Genomic DNA, 13,442 nt, shown 5'->3' with positions numbered 1-13,442 from the left:
CTGAACCAGCAAGCAAAGCAGATTGTGTTTTCATTAATCCCACTGCCGTTTGTGGGAGCTTGCTGTTTGCAACCACTTGCTCGCTGCCTCCATCACCAAAACTCCAATCGACCTTCATCACCACAAGGATTCACTTGTGGCAAATAGTGCTTATGCTCACTGAGGTGCACAGAATGATTAGTTGTGCAACATGAATGACTCTGAGGGGGCATCTGGATTTGAACCAGGGACCTCTTGATCTGCAGTCAAATGCTCTACCACTGAGCTATACCCCCAGGCACAGGCTGATGTGCTTGTGTTCATCATACAATGTTGCATAGTGCAGAAAACCACAAGGTAAATGAAAAAATGGCTGAATTCAAGGAATTACGAAGTCATGCTAATCGTTGCTTTAAAAAGTCGCTCGACCTTCTTTCAAAAATGGCAAAAACATTTATGCAGTGTAAATTTTCAGCTCTTCAAAATCATCAATGATTTTCACATTGGAAATAAAATTGTTTGCAGTTGCACAAGGATCAGTAACCAGAGGACACAAATTTAAGGTGATTGACAAAAGAACAAGAGGCGACATCACAAAACATTTGCTGACAAATTGAGCTCTTGTGATCTGGAATCCACTGCCTGCACGTGTGATGCAAGCAGATTCAATAGTAACTTTCAATAGGAAATTCCTGAAAGGGATCCATCAACAGGGAAACAGAAGGGGAGTGCGATTAATTACACAGCTCTGCCAAACACACAACACAGGCAAAATGGGCAAAATGTTCGCCTTGAAAGCGATATCAATCCAGGATAATTATGGACACGGTGAAGAGGAAGGTATGTGTAGGTTAGATTTATTGTGATAGGATAGGAGTTCATGAGAGGGAACATGGATACAAACCAGGGACCTCTTGAGGTGTAGTCAAATGCTCCAGCCCCTCTCAGATAACAAGTGTCCCATGAGCTTCAATGCAAATTAACTAACAGATATCACCATGAGCTTTCCGCACAAGGTCCAGCCTTTCTTCATTGGGGCACCTTTCATGCCGAGCCAGATATTCACCCAATCCTCACAATGCCGCAATCCATGCCCACAGCCTCATTCCCGGCACGAGGTCATTAACATATGGGGGAAGGTCTCGCTGGCCTGTGCTTCAGATTAATGCCCGTCTGGGGACAAAACCCTGCTGTGCGAGAAAGAGATGGTTCGTCCACTGCCAGTGGAAAGTTTTCAAACTCAATATAAATCTCCCACTTTTCTTGGTGCACTGCTTCGCTCTGACAATGCTTCCCTAGTCTGCTTGCTCTATTCATCCACTGAGGCTCAGTGGTAGCACTCACAGTACTGAGTCAAAAGTTTGTGGGTTCAAGCTCACCCACTCTAAAGATGTGAGCACCCAACCCAGGCTAAGACTTCAGTTTCATACAGACGGAAGTGCTGCCTTATTGCAGGGGCCATTTTTCAGATGATATGTGAAAATGAGGCCTTGCCTGCCTTGTCAGCCTTGTCAGGTGATCATAAAAGATCTCACGGCACTAATTGAAGGTCAGCTGAGATGTCCTGGGCTGAACCAGCAAGCAAAGCAGATTGTGTTTTCATTAATCCCACTGCCGTTTGTGGGAGCTTGCTGTTTGCAACCACTTGCTCGCTGCCTCCATCACCAAAACTCCAATCGACCTTCATCACCACAAGGATTCACTTGTGGCAAATAGTGCTTATGGTCACTGAGGTGCACAGAATGATTAGTTGTGCAACATGAATGACTCTGAGGGGGCATCTGGATTTGAACCAGGGACCTCTTGATCTGCAGTCAAATGCTCTACCACTGAGCTATACCCCCAGGCACAGGCTGATGTGCTTGTGTTCATCATACAATGTTGCATAGTGCAGAAAACCACAAGGTAAATGAAAAAATGGCTGAATTCAAGGAATTACGAAGTCATGCTAATCGTTGCTTTAAAAAGTCGCTCGACCTTCTTTCAAAAATGGCAAAAACATTTATGCAGTGTAAATTTTCAGCTCTTCAAAATCATCAATGATTTTCACATTGGAAATAAAATTGTTTGCAGTTGCACAAGGATCAGTAACCAGAGGACACAAATTTAAGGTGATTGACAAAAGAACAAGAGGCGACATCACAAAACATTTGCTGACAAATTGAGCTCTTGTGATCTGGAATCCACTGCCTGCACGTGTGATGCAAGCAGATTCAATAGTAACTTTCAATAGGAAATTCCTGAAAGGGATCCATCAACAGGGAAACAGAAGGGGAGTGCGATTAATTACACAGCTCTGCCAAACACACAACACAGGCAAAATGGGCAAAATGTTCGCCTTGAAAGCGATATCAATCCAGGATAATTATGGACACGGTGAAGAGGAAGGTATGTGTAGGTTAGATTTATTGTGATAGGATAGGAGTTCATGAGAGGGAACATGGATACAAACCAGGGACCTCTTGAGGTGTAGTCAAATGCTCCAGCCCCTCTCAGATAACAAGTGTCCCATGAGCTTCAATGCAAATTAACTAACAGATATCACCATGAGCTTTCCGCACAAGGTCCAGCCTTTCTTCATTGGGGCACCTTTCATGCCGAGCCAGATATTCACCCAATCCTCACAATGCCGCAATCCATGCCCACAGCCTCATTCCCGGCACGAGGTCATTAACATATGGGGGAAGGTCTCGCTGGCCTGTGCTTCAGATTAATGCCCGTCTGGGGACAAAACCCTGCTGTGCGAGAAAGAGATGGTTCGTCCACTGCCAGTGGAAAGTTTTCAAACTCAATATAAATCTCCCACTTTTCTTGGTGCACTGCTTCGCTCTGACAATGCTTCCCTAGTCTGCTTGCTCTATTCATCCACTGAGGCTCAGTGGTAGCACTCACAGTACTGAGTCAAAAGTTTGTGGGTTCAAGCTCACCCACTCTAAAGATGTGAGCACCCAACCCAGGCTAAGACTTCAGTTTCATACAGACGGAAGTGCTGCCTTATTGCAGGGACCATTTTTCAGATGATATGTGAAAATGAGGCCTTGCCTGCCTTGTCAGCCTTGTCAGGTGATCATAAAAGATCTCACGGCACTAATTGAAGGTCAGCTGAGATGACCTGGGCTGAACCAGCAAGCAAAGCAGATTGTGTTTTCATTAATCCCACTGCCGTTTGTGGGAGCTTGCTGTTTGCAACCACTTGCTCGCTGCCTCCATCACCAAAACTCCAATCGACCTTCATCACCACAAGGATTCACTTGTGGCAAATAGTGCTTATGCTCACTGAGGTGCACAGAATGATTAGTTGTGCAACATGAATGACTCTGAGGGGGCATCTGGATTTGAACCAGGGACCTCTTGATCTGCAGTCAAATGCTCTACCACTGAGCTATACCCCCAGGCACAGGCTGATGTGCTTGTGTTCATCATACAATGTTGCATAGTGCAGAAAACCACAAGGTAAATGAAAAAATGGCTGAATTCAAGGAATTACGAAGTCATGCTAATCGTTGCTTTAAAAAGTCGCTCGACCTTCTTTCAAAAATGGCAAAAACATTTATGCAGTGTAAATTTTCAGCTCTTCAAAATCATCAATGATTTTCACATTGGAAATAAAATTGTTTGCAGTTGCACAAGGATCAGTAACCAGAGGACACAAATTTAAGGTGATTGACAAAAGAACAAGAGGCGACATCACAAAACATTTGCTGACAAATTGAGCTCTTGTGATCTGGAATCCACTGCCTGCACGTGTGATGCAAGCAGATTCAATAGTAACTTTCAATAGGAAATTCCTGAAAGGGATCCATCAACAGGGAAACAGAAGGGGAGTGCGATTAATTACACAGCTCTGCCAAACACACAACACAGGCAAAATGGGCAAAATGTTCGCCTTGAAAGCGATATCAATCCAGGATAATTATGGACACGGTGAAGAGGAAGGTATGTGTAGGTTAGATTTATTGTGATAGGATAGGAGTTCATGAGAGGGAACATGGATACAAACCAGGGACCTCTTGAGGTGTAGTCAAATGCTCCAGCCCCTCTCAGATAACAAGTGTCCCATGAGCTTCAATGCAAATTAACTAACAGATATCACCATGAGCTTTCCGCACAAGGTCCAGCCTTTCTTCATTGGGGCACCTTTCATGCCGAGCCAGATATTCACCCAATCCTCACAATGCCGCAATCCATGCCCACAGCCTCATTCCCGGCACGAGGTCATTAACATATGGGGGAAGGTCTCGCTGGCCTGTGCTTCAGATTAATGCCCGTCTGGGGACAAAACCCTGCTGTGCGAGAAAGAGATGGTTCGTCCACTGCCAGTGGAAAGTTTTCAAACTCAATATAAATCTCCCACTTTTCTTGGTGCACTGCTTCGCTCTGACAATGCTTCCCTAGTCTGCTTGCTCTATTCATCCACTGAGGCTCAGTGGTAGCACTCACAGTACTGAGTCAAAAGTTTGTGGGTTCAAGCTCACCCACTCTAAAGATGTGAGCACCCAACCCAGGCTAAGACTTCAGTTTCATACAGACGGAAGTGCTGCCTTATTGCAGGGGCCATTTTTCAGATGATATGTGAAAATGAGGCCTTGCCTGCCTTGTCAGCCTTGTCAGGTGATCATAAAAGATCTCACGGCACTAATTGAAGGTCAGCTGAGATGTCCTGGGCTGAACCAGCAAGCAAAGCAGATTGTGTTTTCATTAATCCCACTGCCGTTTGTGGGAGCTTGCTGTTTGCAACCACTTGCTCGCTGCCTCCATCACCAAAACTCCAATCGACCTTCATCACCACAAGGATTCACTTGTGGCAAATAGTGCTTATGGTCACTGAGGTGCACAGAATGATTAGTTGTGCAACATGAATGACTCTGAGGGGGCATCTGGATTTGAACCAGGGACCTCTTGATCTGCAGTCAAATGCTCTACCACTGAGCTATACCCCCAGGCACAGGCTGATGTGCTTGTGTTCATCATACAATGTTGCATAGTGCAGAAAACCACAAGGTAAATGAAAAAATGGCTGAATTCAAGGAATTACGAAGTCATGCTAATCGTTGCTTTAAAAAGTCGCTCGACCTTCTTTCAAAAATGGCAAAAACATTTATGCAGTGTAAATTTTCAGCTCTTCAAAATCATCAATGATTTTCACATTGGAAATAAAATTGTTTGCAGTTGCACAAGGATCAGTAACCAGAGGACACAAATTTAAGGTGATTGACAAAAGAACAAGAGGCGACATCACAAAACATTTGCTGACAAATTGAGCTCTTGTGATCTGGAATCCACTGCCTGCACGTGTGATGCAAGCAGATTCAATAGTAACTTTCAATAGGAAATTCCTGAAAGGGATCCATCAACAGGGAAACAGAAGGGGAGTGCGATTAATTACACAGCTCTGCCAAACACACAACACAGGCAAAATGGGCAAAATGTTCGCCTTGAAAGCGATATCAATCCAGGATAATTATGGACACGGTGAAGAGGAAGGTATGTGTAGGTTAGATTTATTGTGATAGGATAGGAGTTCATGAGAGGGAACATGGATACAAACCAGGGACCTCTTGAGGTGTAGTCAAATGCTCCAGCCCCTCTCAGATAACAAGTGTCCCATGAGCTTCAATGCAAATTAACTAACAGATATCACCATGAGCTTTCCGCACAAGGTCCAGCCTTTCTTCATTGGGGCACCTTTCATGCCGAGCCAGATATTCACCCAATCCTCACAATGCCGCAATCCATGCCCACAGCCTCATTCCCGGCACGAGGTCATTAACATATGGGGGAAGGTCTCGCTGGCCTGTGCTTCAGATTAATGCCCGTCTGGGGACAAAACCCTGCTGTGCGAGAAAGAGATGGTTCGTCCACTGCCAGTGGAAAGTTTTCAAACTCAATATAAATCTCCCACTTTTCTTGGTGCACTGCTTCGCTCTGACAATGCTTCCCTAGTCTGCTTGCTCTATTCATCCACTGAGGCTCAGTGGTAGCACTCACAGTACTGAGTCAAAAGTTTGTGGGTTCAAGCTCACCCACTCTAAAGATGTGAGCACCCAACCCAGGCTAAGACTTCAGTTTCATACAGACGGAAGTGCTGCCTTATTGCAGGGACCATTTTTCAGATGATATGTGAAAATGAGGCCTTGCCTGCCTTGTCAGCCTTGTCAGGTGATCATAAAAGATCTCACGGCACTAATTGAAGGTCAGCTGAGATGACCTGGGCTGAACCAGCAAGCAAAGCAGATTGTGTTTTCATTAATCCCACTGCCGTTTGTGGGAGCTTGCTGTTTGCAACCACTTGCTCGCTGCCTCCATCACCAAAACTCCAATCGACCTTCATCACCACAAGGATTCACTTGTGGCAAATAGTGCTTATGCTCACTGAGGTGCACAGAATGATTAGTTGTGCAACATGAATGACTCTGAGGGGGCATCTGGATTTGAACCAGGGACCTCTTGATCTGCAGTCAAATGCTCTACCACTGAGCTATACCCCCAGGCACAGGCTGATGTGCTTGTGTTCATCATACAATGTTGCATAGTGCAGAAAACCACAAGGTAAATGAAAAAATGGCTGAATTCAAGGAATTACGAAGTCATGCTAATCGTTGCTTTAAAAAGTCGCTCGACCTTCTTTCAAAAATGGCAAAAACATTTATGCAGTGTAAATTTTCAGCTCTTCAAAATCATCAATGATTTTCACATTGGAAATAAAATTGTTTGCAGTTGCACAAGGATCAGTAACCAGAGGACACAAATTTAAGGTGATTGACAAAAGAACAAGAGGCGACATCACAAAACATTTGCTGACAAATTGAGCTCTTGTGATCTGGAATCCACTGCCTGCACGTGTGATGCAAGCAGATTCAATAGTAACTTTCAATAGGAAATTCCTGAAAGGGATCCATCAACAGGGAAACAGAAGGGGAGTGCGATTAATTACACAGCTCTGCCAAACACACAACACAGGCAAAATGGGCAAAATGTTCGCCTTGAAAGCGATATCAATCCAGGATAATTATGGACACGGTGAAGAGGAAGGTATGTGTAGGTTAGATTTATTGTGATAGGATAGGAGTTCATGAGAGGGAACATGGATACAAACCAGGGACCTCTTGAGGTGTAGTCAAATGCTCCAGCCCCTCTCAGATAACAAGTGTCCCATGAGCTTCAATGCAAATTAACTAACAGATATCACCATGAGCTTTCCGCACAAGGTCCAGCCTTTCTTCATTGGGGCACCTTTCATGCCGAGCCAGATATTCACCCAATCCTCACAATGCCGCAATCCATGCCCACAGCCTCATTCCCGGCACGAGGTCATTAACATATGGGGGAAGGTCTCGCTGGCCTGTGCTTCAGATTAATGCCCGTCTGGGGACAAAACCCTGCTGTGCGAGAAAGAGATGGTTCGTCCACTGCCAGTGGAAAGTTTTCAAACTCAATATAAATCTCCCACTTTTCTTGGTGCACTGCTTCGCTCTGACAATGCTTCCCTAGTCTGCTTGCTCTATTCATCCACTGAGGCTCAGTGGTAGCACTCACAGTACTGAGTCAAAAGTTTGTGGGTTCAAGCTCACCCACTCTAAAGATGTGAGCACCCAACCCAGGCTAAGACTTCAGTTTCATACAGACGGAAGTGCTGCCTTATTGCAGGGGCCATTTTTCAGATGATATGTGAAAATGAGGCCTTGCCTGCCTTGTCAGCCTTGTCAGGTGATCATAAAAGATCTCACGGCACTAATTGAAGGTCAGCTGAGATGACCTGGGCTGAACCAGCAAGCAAAGCAGATTGTGTTTTCATTAATCCCACTGCCGTTTGTGGGAGCTTGCTGTTTGCAACCACTTGCTCGCTGCCTCCATCACCAAAACTCCAATCGACCTTCATCACCACAAGGATTCACTTGTGGCAAATAGTGCTTATGGTCACTGAGGTGCACAGAATGATTAGTTGTGCAACATGAATGACTCTGAGGGGGCATCTGGATTTGAACCAGGGACCTCTTGATCTGCAGTCAAATGCTCTACCACTGAGCTATACCCCCAGGCACAGGCTGATGTGCTTGTGTTCATCATACAATGTTGCATAGTGCAGAAAACCACAAGGTAAATGAAAAAATGGCTGAATTCAAGGAATTACGAAGTCATGCTAATCGTTGCTTTAAAAAGTCGCTCGACCTTCTTTCAAAAATGGCAAAAACATTTATGCAGTGTAAATTTTCAGCTCTTCAAAATCATCAATGATTTTCACATTGGAAATAAAATTGTTTGCAGTTGCACAAGGATCAGTAACCAGAGGACACAAATTTAAGGTGATTGACAAAAGAACAAGAGGCGACATCACAAAACATTTGCTGACAAATTGAGCTCTTGTGATCTGGAATCCACTGCCTGCACGTGTGATGCAAGCAGATTCAATAGTAACTTTCAATAGGAAATTCCTGAAAGGGATCCATCAACAGGGAAACAGAAGGGGAGTGCGATTAATTACACAGCTCTGCCAAACACACAACACAGGCAAAATGGGCAAAATGTTCGCCTTGAAAGCGATATCAATCCAGGATAATTATGGACACGGTGAAGAGGAAGGTATGTGTAGGTTAGATTTATTGTGATAGGATAGGAGTTCATGAGAGGGAACATGGATACAAACCAGGGACCTCTTGAGGTGTAGTCAAATGCTCCAGCCCCTCTCAGATAACAAGTGTCCCATGAGCTTCAATGCAAATTAACTAACAGATATCACCATGAGCTTTCCGCACAAGGTCCAGCCTTTCTTCATTGGGGCACCTTTCATGCCGAGCCAGATATTCACCCAATCCTCACAATGCCGCAATCCATGCCCACAGCCTCATTCCCGGCACGAGGTCATTAACATATGGGGGAAGGTCTCGCTGGCCTGTGCTTCAGATTAATGCCCGTCTGGGGACAAAACCCTGCTGTGCGAGAAAGAGATGGTTCGTCCACTGCCAGTGGAAAGTTTTCAAACTCAATATAAATCTCCCACTTTTCTTGGTGCACTGCTTCGCTCTGACAATGCTTCCCTAGTCTGCTTGCTCTATTCATCCACTGAGGCTCAGTGGTAGCACTCACAGTACTGAGTCAAAAGTTTGTGGGTTCAAGCTCACCCACTCTAAAGATGTGAGCACCCAACCCAGGCTAAGACTTCAGTTTCATACAGACGGAAGTGCTGCCTTATTGCAGGGGCCATTTTTCAGATGATATGTGAAAATGAGGCCTTGCCTGCCTTGTCAGCCTTGTCAGGTGATCATAAAAGATCTCACGGCACTAATTGAAGGTCAGCTGAGATGTCCTGGGCTGAACCAGCAAGCAAAGCAGATTGTGTTTTCATTAATCCCACTGCCGTTTGTGGGAGCTTGCTGTTTGCAACCACTTGCTCGCTGCCTCCATCACCAAAACTCCAATCGACCTTCATCACCACAAGGATTCACTTGTGGCAAATAGTGCTTATGCTCACTGAGGTGCACAGAATGATTAGTTGTGCAACATGAATGACTCTGAGGGGGCATCTGGATTTGAACCAGGGACCTCTTGATCTGCAGTCAAATGCTCTACCACTGAGCTATACCCCCAGGCACAGGCTGATGTGCTTGTGTTCATCATACAATGTTGCATAGTGCAGAAAACCACAAGGTAAATGAAAAAATGGCTGAATTCAAGGAATTACGAAGTCATGCTAATCGTTGCTTTAAAAAGTCGCTCGACCTTCTTTCAAAAATGGCAAAAACATTTATGCAGTGTAAATTTTCAGCTCTTCAAAATCATCAATGATTTTCACATTGGAAATAAAATTGTTTGCAGTTGCACAAGGATCAGTAACCAGAGGACACAAATTTAAGGTGATTGACAAAAGAACAAGAGGCGACATCACAAAACATTTGCTGACAAATTGAGCTCTTGTGATCTGGAATCCACTGCCTGCACGTGTGATGCAAGCAGATTCAATAGTAACTTTCAATAGGAAATTCCTGAAAGGGATCCATCAACAGGGAAACAGAAGGGGAGTGCGATTAATTACACAGCTCTGCCAAACACACAACACAGGCAAAATGGGCAAAATGTTCGCCTTGAAAGCGATATCAATCCAGGATAATTATGGACACGGTGAAGAGGAAGGTATGTGTAGGTTAGATTTATTGTGATAGGATAGGAGTTCATGAGAGGGAACATGGATACAAACCAGGGACCTCTTGAGGTGTAGTCAAATGCTCCAGCCCCTCTCAGATAACAAGTGTCCCATGAGCTTCAATGCAAATTAACTAACAGATATCACCATGAGCTTTCCGCACAAGGTCCAGCCTTTCTTCATTGGGGCACCTTTCATGCCGAGCCAGATATTCACCCAATCCTCACAATGCCGCAATCCATGCCCACAGCCTCATTCCCGGCACGAGGTCATTAACATATGGGGGAAGGTCTCGCTGGCCTGTGCTTCAGATTAATGCCCGTCTGGGGACAAAACCCTGCTGTGCGAGAAAGAGATGGTTCGTCCACTGCCAGTGGAAAGTTTTCAAACTCAATATAAATCTCCCACTTTTCTTGGTGCACTGCTTCGCTCTGACAATGCTTCCCTAGTCTGCTTGCTCTATTCATCCACTGAGGCTCAGTGGTAGCACTCACAGTACTGAGTCAAAAGTTTGTGGGTTCAAGCTCACCCACTCTAAAGATGTGAGCACCCAACCCAGGCTAAGACTTCAGTTTCATACAGACGGAAGTGCTGCCTTATTGCAGGGGCCATTTTTCAGATGATATGTGAAAATGAGGCCTTGCCTGCCTTGTCAGCCTTGTCAGGTGATCATAAAAGATCTCACGGCACTAATTGAAGGTCAGCTGAGATGTCCTGGGCTGAACCAGCAAGCAAAGCAGATTGTGTTTTCATTAATCCCACTGCCGTTTGTGGGAGCTTGCTGTTTGCAACCACTTGCTCGCTGCCTCCATCACCAAAACTCCAATCGACCTTCATCACCACAAGGATTCACTTGTGGCAAATAGTGCTTATGCTCACTGAGGTGCACAGAATGATTAGTTGTGCAACATGAATGACTCTGAGGGGGCATCTGGATTTGAACCAGGGACCTCTTGATCTGCAGTCAAATGCTCTACCACTGAGCTATACCCCCAGGCACAGGCTGATGTTCTTGTGTTCATCATACAATGTTGCATAGTGCAGAAAACCACAAGGTAAATGAAAAAATGGCTGAATTCAAGGAATTACGAAGTCATGCTAATCGTTGCTTTAAAAAGTCGCTCGACCTTCTTTCAAAAATGGCAAAAACATTTATGCAGTGTAAATTTTCAGCTCTTCAAAATCATCAATGATTTTCACATTGGAAATAAAATTGTTTGCAGTTGCACAAGGATCAGTAACCAGAGGACACAAATTTAAGGTGATTGACAAAAGAACAAGAGGCGACATCACAAAACATTTGCTGACAAATTGAGCTCTTGTGATCTGGAATCCACTGCCTGCACGTGTGATGCAAGCAGATTCAATAGTAACTTTCAATAGGAAATTCCTGAAAGGGATCCATCAACAGGGAAACAGAAGGGGAGTGCGATTAATTACACAGCTCTGCCAAACACACAACACAGGCAAAATGGGCAAAATGTTCGCCTTGAAAGCGATATCAATCCAGGATAATTATGGACACGGTGAAGAGGAAGGTATGTGTAGGTTAGATTTATTGTGATAGGATAGGAGTTCATGAGAGGGAACATGGATACAAACCAGGGACCTCTTGAGGTGTAGTCAAATGCTCCAGCCCCTCTCAGATAACAAGTGTCCCATGAGCTTCAATGCAAATTAACTAACAGATATCACCATGAGCTTTCCGCACAAGGTCCAGCCTTTCTTCATTGGGGCACCTTTCATGCCGAGCCAGATATTCACCCAATCCTCACAATGCCGCAATCCATGCCCACAGCCTCATTCCCGGCACGAGGTCATTAACATATGGGGGAAGGTCTCGCTGGCCTGTGCTTCAGATTAATGCCCGTCTGGGGACAAAACCCTGCTGTGCGAGAAAGAGATGGTTCGTCCACTGCCAGTGGAAAGTTTTCAAACTCAATATAAATCTCCCACTTTTCTTGGTGCACTGCTTCGCTCTGACAATGCTTCCCTAGTCTGCTTGCTCTATTCATCCACTGAGGCTCAGTGGTAGCACTCACAGTACTGAGTCAAAAGTTTGTGGGTTCAAGCTCACCCACTCTAAAGATGTGAGCACCCAACCCAGGCTAAGACTTCAGTTTCATACAGACGGAAGTGCTGCCTTATTGCAGGGGCCATTTTTCAGATGATATGTGAAAATGAGGCCTTGCCTGCCTTGTCAGCCTTGTCAGGTGATCATAAAAGATCTCACGGCACTAATTGAAGGTCAGCTGAGATGACCTGGGCTGAACCAGCAAGCAAAGCAGATTGTGTTTTCATTAATCCCACTGCCGTTTGTGGGAGCTTGCTGTTTGCAACCACTTGCTCGCTGCCTCCATCACCAAAACTCCAATCGACCTTCATCACCACAAGGATTCACTTGTGGCAAATAGTGCTTACGGTCACTGAGGAGCACAGAATGATTAGTTGTACAACATGAATGACTCTGAGGGGGCATCTGGATTTGAACCAGGGACCTCTTGATCTGCAGTCAAATGCTCTACCACTGAGCTATACCCCAGGCACAGGCTGATGTGCTTGTGTTCATCATACAATGTTGCATAGTGCAGAAAACCACAAGGTAAATGAAAAAATGGCTGAATTCAAGGAATTACGAAGTCATGCTAATCGTTGCTTTAAAAAGTCGCTCGACCTTCTTTCAAAAATGGCAAAAACATTTATGCAGTGTAAATTTTCAGCTCTTCAAAATCATCAATGATTTTCACATTGGAAATAAAATTGTTTGCAGTTGCACAAGGATCAGTAACCAGAGGACACAAATTTAAGGTGATTGACAAAAGAACAAGAGGCGACATCACAAAACATTTGCTGACAAATTGAGCTCTTGTGATCTGGAATCCACTGCCTGCACGTGTGATGCAAGCAGATTCAATAGTAACTTTCAATAGGAAATTCCTGAAAGGGATCCATCAACAGGGAAACAGAAGGGGAGTGCGATTAATTACACAGCTCTGCCAAACACACAACACAGGCAAAATGGGCAAAATGTTCGCCTTGAAAGCGATATCAATCCAGGATAATTATGGACACGGTGAAGAGGAAGGTATGTGTAGGTTAGATTTATTGTGATAGGATAGGAGTTCATGAGAGGGAACATGGATACAAACCAGGGACCTCTTGAGGTGTAGTCAAATGCTCCAGCCCCTCTCAGATAACAAGTGTCCCATGAGCTTCAATGCAAATTAACTAACAGATATCACCATGAGCTTTCCGCACAAGGTCCAGCCTTTCTTCATTGGGGCACCTTTCATGCCGAGCCAGATATTCACCCAATCCTCACAAT

At 44.8% G+C, this 13,442-nt stretch overlaps 9 non-coding genes across 9 annotated transcripts; all 9 read right to left on the bottom strand.

Moving 5' to 3' along the window:
• Positions 1-203: 203 nt before the first annotated feature.
• trnac-gca (transfer RNA cysteine (anticodon GCA)) lies at positions 204-275 on the bottom strand. Its single transcript has one exon. It is a non-coding gene; the product is annotated as a tRNA-Cys (tRNA).
• Positions 276-1,751: 1,476 nt separating this feature from the next.
• Positions 1,752-1,823, bottom strand: trnac-gca (transfer RNA cysteine (anticodon GCA)). Its single transcript has one exon. It is a non-coding gene; the product is annotated as a tRNA-Cys (tRNA).
• Positions 1,824-3,299: 1,476 nt separating this feature from the next.
• On the bottom strand, positions 3,300-3,371 carry trnac-gca (transfer RNA cysteine (anticodon GCA)). The gene has a single exon. It is a non-coding gene; the product is annotated as a tRNA-Cys (tRNA).
• A 1,476-nt stretch (positions 3,372-4,847) lies between these two features.
• trnac-gca (transfer RNA cysteine (anticodon GCA)) lies at positions 4,848-4,919 on the bottom strand. Its single transcript has one exon. It is a non-coding gene; the product is annotated as a tRNA-Cys (tRNA).
• A 1,476-nt stretch (positions 4,920-6,395) lies between these two features.
• trnac-gca (transfer RNA cysteine (anticodon GCA)) lies at positions 6,396-6,467 on the bottom strand. Its single transcript has one exon. It is a non-coding gene; the product is annotated as a tRNA-Cys (tRNA).
• A 1,476-nt stretch (positions 6,468-7,943) lies between these two features.
• trnac-gca (transfer RNA cysteine (anticodon GCA)) lies at positions 7,944-8,015 on the bottom strand. Its single transcript has one exon. It is a non-coding gene; the product is annotated as a tRNA-Cys (tRNA).
• A 1,476-nt stretch (positions 8,016-9,491) lies between these two features.
• On the bottom strand, positions 9,492-9,563 carry trnac-gca (transfer RNA cysteine (anticodon GCA)). The gene has a single exon. It is a non-coding gene; the product is annotated as a tRNA-Cys (tRNA).
• Positions 9,564-11,039: 1,476 nt separating this feature from the next.
• On the bottom strand, positions 11,040-11,111 carry trnac-gca (transfer RNA cysteine (anticodon GCA)). The gene has a single exon. It is a non-coding gene; the product is annotated as a tRNA-Cys (tRNA).
• A 1,476-nt stretch (positions 11,112-12,587) lies between these two features.
• On the bottom strand, positions 12,588-12,659 carry trnac-gca (transfer RNA cysteine (anticodon GCA)). Its single transcript has one exon. It is a non-coding gene; the product is annotated as a tRNA-Cys (tRNA).
• Positions 12,660-13,442: the final 783 nt, after the last annotated feature.

This window comes from Pristiophorus japonicus, chromosome 21, assembly GCF_044704955.1.
Source record: "Pristiophorus japonicus isolate sPriJap1 chromosome 21, sPriJap1.hap1, whole genome shotgun sequence".
In the NCBI taxonomy this organism is placed as follows: Eukaryota; Metazoa; Chordata; class Chondrichthyes; family Pristiophoridae; genus Pristiophorus; species Pristiophorus japonicus.
Note: the sequence above shows the minus strand (reverse complement) of the source record. Positions and strands in the feature narration are given on the sequence as shown.